This window comes from Anas acuta, chromosome 1 (assembly GCF_963932015.1).
Source record: "Anas acuta chromosome 1, bAnaAcu1.1, whole genome shotgun sequence".
Taxonomy (NCBI): domain Eukaryota; kingdom Metazoa; phylum Chordata; class Aves; order Anseriformes; family Anatidae; genus Anas; species Anas acuta.
The window spans coordinates 186,379,895-186,384,964 of NC_088979.1; the positions used below are offsets into that span (position 1 = coordinate 186,379,895).

At 37.8% G+C, this 5,070-nt stretch overlaps 1 long non-coding RNA gene across 1 annotated transcript; it reads right to left on the minus strand.

Annotated features, from left to right (window-relative positions):
- Window positions 1-1,193: 1,193 nt before the first annotated feature.
- Window positions 1,194-1,792, minus strand: LOC137850321 (uncharacterized). Its single transcript, XR_011092471.1, has 2 exons — window positions 1,711-1,792; window positions 1,194-1,627 (listed from the first exon to the last, which is right to left on the minus strand). It is a non-coding gene; the product is annotated as an uncharacterized lncRNA (long non-coding RNA).
- Between the last annotated feature and the right edge of the window lie 3,278 nt (window positions 1,793-5,070).

A 5,070-nucleotide genomic window follows, 5' to 3' on the forward strand; every position in this document is an offset into this window, starting at 1 on the left:
ATATTCTAGTCTATAAACTAATAAGTATTTAAACATTTCAATGCAACAGATTGCCCCTCATGGATAACTTTTAAACAGTCTTTAAAGCAGTCTTTAAGGAAAAAGGGAAGAATAAGGAAGAGAAAGACAATTTATTTCCCTTTTAGTTTCCCTAAATTCTTCTTCCACTCTCTTGTGATACTCATGGATTTTTTTGTTCAGTTGTTTTGTTTTTAGATCCATGCATTCTTTTTTGAGGTTTTCATCCAAGGTTTTGGCGACATAATAAAATTGGTAGTTTAATCTTTTTCCCCACTGGTTGTTCTGTCTTTGGTAACTATGGCAGGTTTTTCTAATCTTGTCATATTGAAATTCTTATAGCCTATTTCAAAAGATAAAGCATCAGTAAAACAAACAAACAAACAAACAAAAAAAAAAAAAAACAACACAAATTAATTGTAGTTCCTGCAGATTTTAATGTATTTATTATAAAATATACTGTCAGGAAAATATTAAAAGTATCATTATCAAGAACATCAGAAACAGAATTTTGCACAGATGCAGTTCCATGCTATCCATAGTAAAAAAAAGAGTTTCTGTCAGAAACGCAGAGAAATGTTTATAAGTGTAAATTCAAAAAGAGTGGAGGGAAAGAGAAGGAAAAGGAAAGGAGAGGGGAGGAGAGGAAAAAAAAAAAAAAACAGAGAAAACCTTTTTTAGTTTTGCACATCCCTTGATTCTATTCCTTTCAAAGTGATAAACTTTTTCTTTTGCTCATAAGAATCTATATTAAAAAGATTAAAAAAAAAATAAACTTTTAGAACTGAATACCAGTTTTAAAGCAAATAATAATAATAGTAATAATAAAAATCAGTGTTTCTTCATCAGTGAAAATCCTGTAAAATTTGTGTTCTCTAAGAAACATTTTGAAGAACACAAAAAGAGCTTTCCATAGCATTGTTATGGAAAGACTCCTTCTCAACAGGGCTTATTTACATATTGTCTTGATCCTGGACTGGTCAAGAATAAACCATTAAAAAAATATTAAAAAAAATAAAATAAAAAATTGAGACTTTTTATCTTATTGCTTTTAGCTCTGTATAGTTTTAACAGGTATTAACTGACAACTTTTAACTACTGCTTAACTTTTTGTTGAACAATCAGAGAAAAAAAAAACACCTTGCAAAAAGGAGCACAATCTATCCGCATCACTGTTTGAACACTAATAGAATATATTGATCTTAAGATGTGTTAAAAGTCTTATTTCTTGTTATCATGCTTTTAAATTCTAAGACCTCTTCAAAACTCAAGCTCAATTTCTCTGACAAAGTGCTCCCAAATAAATGAAAGGGACTCTTCAAAGTGCCTAGATGACCATTTCCAGTGGAAGTAGTAATAAGCAATAATAAGTATGTTGCCTCTATGTGTTCTCTACAGTTGGGACTCAGGACTCTGAAACTGTGTAGTCTCTGAGAAGATCCTGTTTCTCTCTCTCTCATCCTCTCTGATGCTGCAGAATTCACTCACTTCCTCCCATCACTCCTCCACTTGGTGACACAGCTCTTCAACATCACATCTGCTGCATGAAAGGACACCATCTTTTTCAACTTCTAGGAGAGAGACCACAGACACTCCCTATGACATCTGTCTGCGTTAAAAGTTCTGCATTAGCAGGGTTAGCCACTCCAAAATCTGCAGAGGAATATGCCCTGAGGCACATCAACACCATACCTGAGAAATGATTATGCTGGTTACAAACCAGGATCCTGCTACATTAATTGCTGCATGACCTACTACATCTATTAACTGTACTCTGTTCATTCTAGAAGCTGTACTCTAGGCCCAGCTTTTAAATAAGCCTCTCCATAGCACCAGCTATGTGGGTGCTTGACTGCCCTAATTTGTTGCAGCTGGAACAAATAGTGCAGACATCCTTGGGTCAAGGACACGACTGAGCTTGTTAGAGGCTAATAGAGCTTCTTAGGGTACACATTTCTGTGCCTCTCATTGTCTTATCCTGGCAGTAGTAGTAGCAGGCAGTAGTAGGTGCCATCAAGTTTCTCATACAGTTTGCATGGTCTTCCAATGTTCCTGGACCTTGTCCTGAGAAGATCCAAAAGCTCCTAAACCAAAACCCAGAGACTGCTGTACAAACTGTTGTGTCTGTTTGCTTTCATTACCTGTGTTTTCAGTCAAGCCTCTGATTTAAAAAGTTGACAGACACAGACGTGGAGAAGAGGGATACATGCATTCTGGTCTTAATTTTCTTACTCTTCCCCCATTCACAGGCAATTTACTTCACCTTTGTATAGTTTTATTTTCACCTTTGTGTTCTGCACACTTGTATCAGTCTATTCTATTCTTCCCTGTGCTCCTTTTTCTCCTATCGACATGTGGTGGTTTTACTCGGGTAGGCAATTGAGCTCCACCACAATCGCTCTCTCACTCCCTCTCATCTAAAGGAAAGGGGGAGAAAAAAAATGAAGGGCTCAAGGTTTGAGATAAGGACTGGGAGATTGCTCAACAATTATTATGACAGGCAAAACAGACTCAGACTAGAGAGATTTATTTAGGCATTTATTGCCTGTTACTAACAAGCAAGTGAAGTGAGAAATAAAGAAACCAAAAATGCCTTCCCTCCATCCATCCTCTTCCACCTCATCCCCCAAGTGGCGCAGGGGAATAGGGGTTGCAGACAGTCTATAGTGTTTCTCCTCCGCTGCTCCTTCACAGTCACTCTATTCCCTTGCTCCAGTGTGGCATCCATCCCACCGGATGCCGTCCTTCCTGAACTGATCCTGCATGGGCTGCCCACAGGCTCTTCAAGAACTGCTCCAACATGGGTCCATATCTCAGGGTCCATCTGTCTGAAGCAACCTGCTCCAACATGGGTCCCTCATGGGCAGCAGCTCCTCCAGACCCCCTGCTCCTGCGTGGGCTCCTCTCCACGGGCTGCAGCTCCAGCCTGGGGCCTGCTCCTGCGGGGGCTCTCCATGGGCCGCAGCTTTCTCCAGGCCACATCCACCTGCTCCACCGGGGGCTCCTCCATGGGCTGCAGCATGGAGATCTGCTCCATGTGGAACACATGGGCTGCAGGGGGACAGCCTGCTCCACCAGGGGACCACAGGCCTCAGGGGAAATTCTGCTTTGTTACCTAGAGCACTTCCTGCCCTCCTACTGTATTGACCTTAGTGTCTGCAAAGCTATTGCTCACTGCTCTCTTCCAGCTGCTGTTGTGCAGCAGGTTTTTTCCCTTTCTTAAATATGCTGTCACAGAGGTGTAAACAACATTGCTTATTGGCTTAGCTCTGGCCAGTGGCAGTCTCCTTATCTAACATGGGGCAGCTCCTGGATTCTTCTCACAGAAGCCACCCCTGTAGCCCCCTGCTACCAAAACCTTACCACATAAACCCACTACATGACATTAATATAGAAAACATGCCAGCTGAGCAGAATGATAAGTTTTATTGATTTTCACCTTTTATAAGATAGGTATACCACTGTTCATGAGTAACTCCCACTAATTTTTGCTGTCTAATAATAAATGAACAGGACATGACTCTTCATCATTTTAATGGCTGTCATGTCATAGCCGAAAGGTTTATTTTTTATTTTTAAGATGTCAAAGTCTAAGGATACAAAAGAATGCAGACATATAAATTCCTATGTATTCAAACTTTGGTCACTGATGTCCAAAGCTCCCATCGTGAAAACACCAATTAACTGAGGCTGAATCTTGGAGAAGTTTTTTTTTGTTTGTTTGTTTGTTTGTTTTTAATACATACATATATATATACATATTGCATTGTTAGTAATGGCTTTACTGACCATGTCAATCAGTGTTTCATTTCAGCATTTATGGAGTTTGTTGGACCAACACCTACCTCATTCCTAACCCCCTCAGGATGTGCAGGCATAGCATACTTCTATGTTATCTGAATGTCCTAGGTAGTAAGTCCTATGTTGTTTGAAATATATAATAAAAATAAGTTTCATATCAGTGTCACCATACTTTTTTTTTTTTTAATTAATTAAATTGTTAGAAAATTGTTAGAATTCACATTTATCATTTTCAGCTTTGTTTTCAAAACAGTCTTCAGCTTGAATATGTTATTTTTAAAAAGTCAATCTAAGGTTTCAATACTATGATGTATGATTACTTTGGAAACCATTGCACTTCCCAGATATAACTGGACAGAAAGTTGAAGAAAAAGTGAATATGAATGACTTGGTTTGTGATCCAAAAGCATAGGCATAGGTTCTCATTAGGACTTCAAATTTCATTTTGTGTATTCATATTCTGTGGCTACTGGACCACAGAGAGGTAAAGTGTCAGGAACCTCTATTCTGGTTTGCTAGAAACAAGGTGATGAAAACTCCTGCTCAAAAGCATATCAAATGATTTCATAATAAAAATACTAAAATAAAATAAAATAAATAAAATAAAATAAAATAAAATAAAATAAAATAAAATAAAATAATAATAATAATAATAGTGAAAAACACACAGAGTTAGTGAAGCATAGACTAAAACACAAATACCTTTTCTTCTTCTGAGTGACAGCTCTAATCAGTAAGCAAGAAAGTCACACACATGCATATTCTCTCCCTTGTTTTTTTTTTTTTTTTCTGTCTTTGGTCCAACAGTCTTTGATTATTGCATGAAAAATGGAACAGTTTCAAAACAATGGAGTGAGAATGCCCTTGATCTATGTATGTGTCCCTCAGGCAGAGAAAGACATTTTAACTGTACCTTATATGAGTGTTTGACTGCTTAGTGATAAAAATGCAAAGAAAGAGGTATCTTCTAAACTAAACTAGATTTATAATGTTATAAAATATTATTGAAATACTTGAAATGAAAAAAAAAAGTGAGTGACTGCCTTGCTTTTGAGCCACAATTCAGTGTGGCTCAACTCGAGTTCAGAGGTGCAGATCCTGTAACAGGCAAACACTCCTCCAGGAAACACACCTAAATTACAGCAAAAGAGAACATCATACCTGTTTCTACGTATCTGACTTCTTCACCTTCAGTGTACTATCTTCTTTTCATCATCCAGTGCTTCCCAAGCACTTTTTACAGATAGGCAT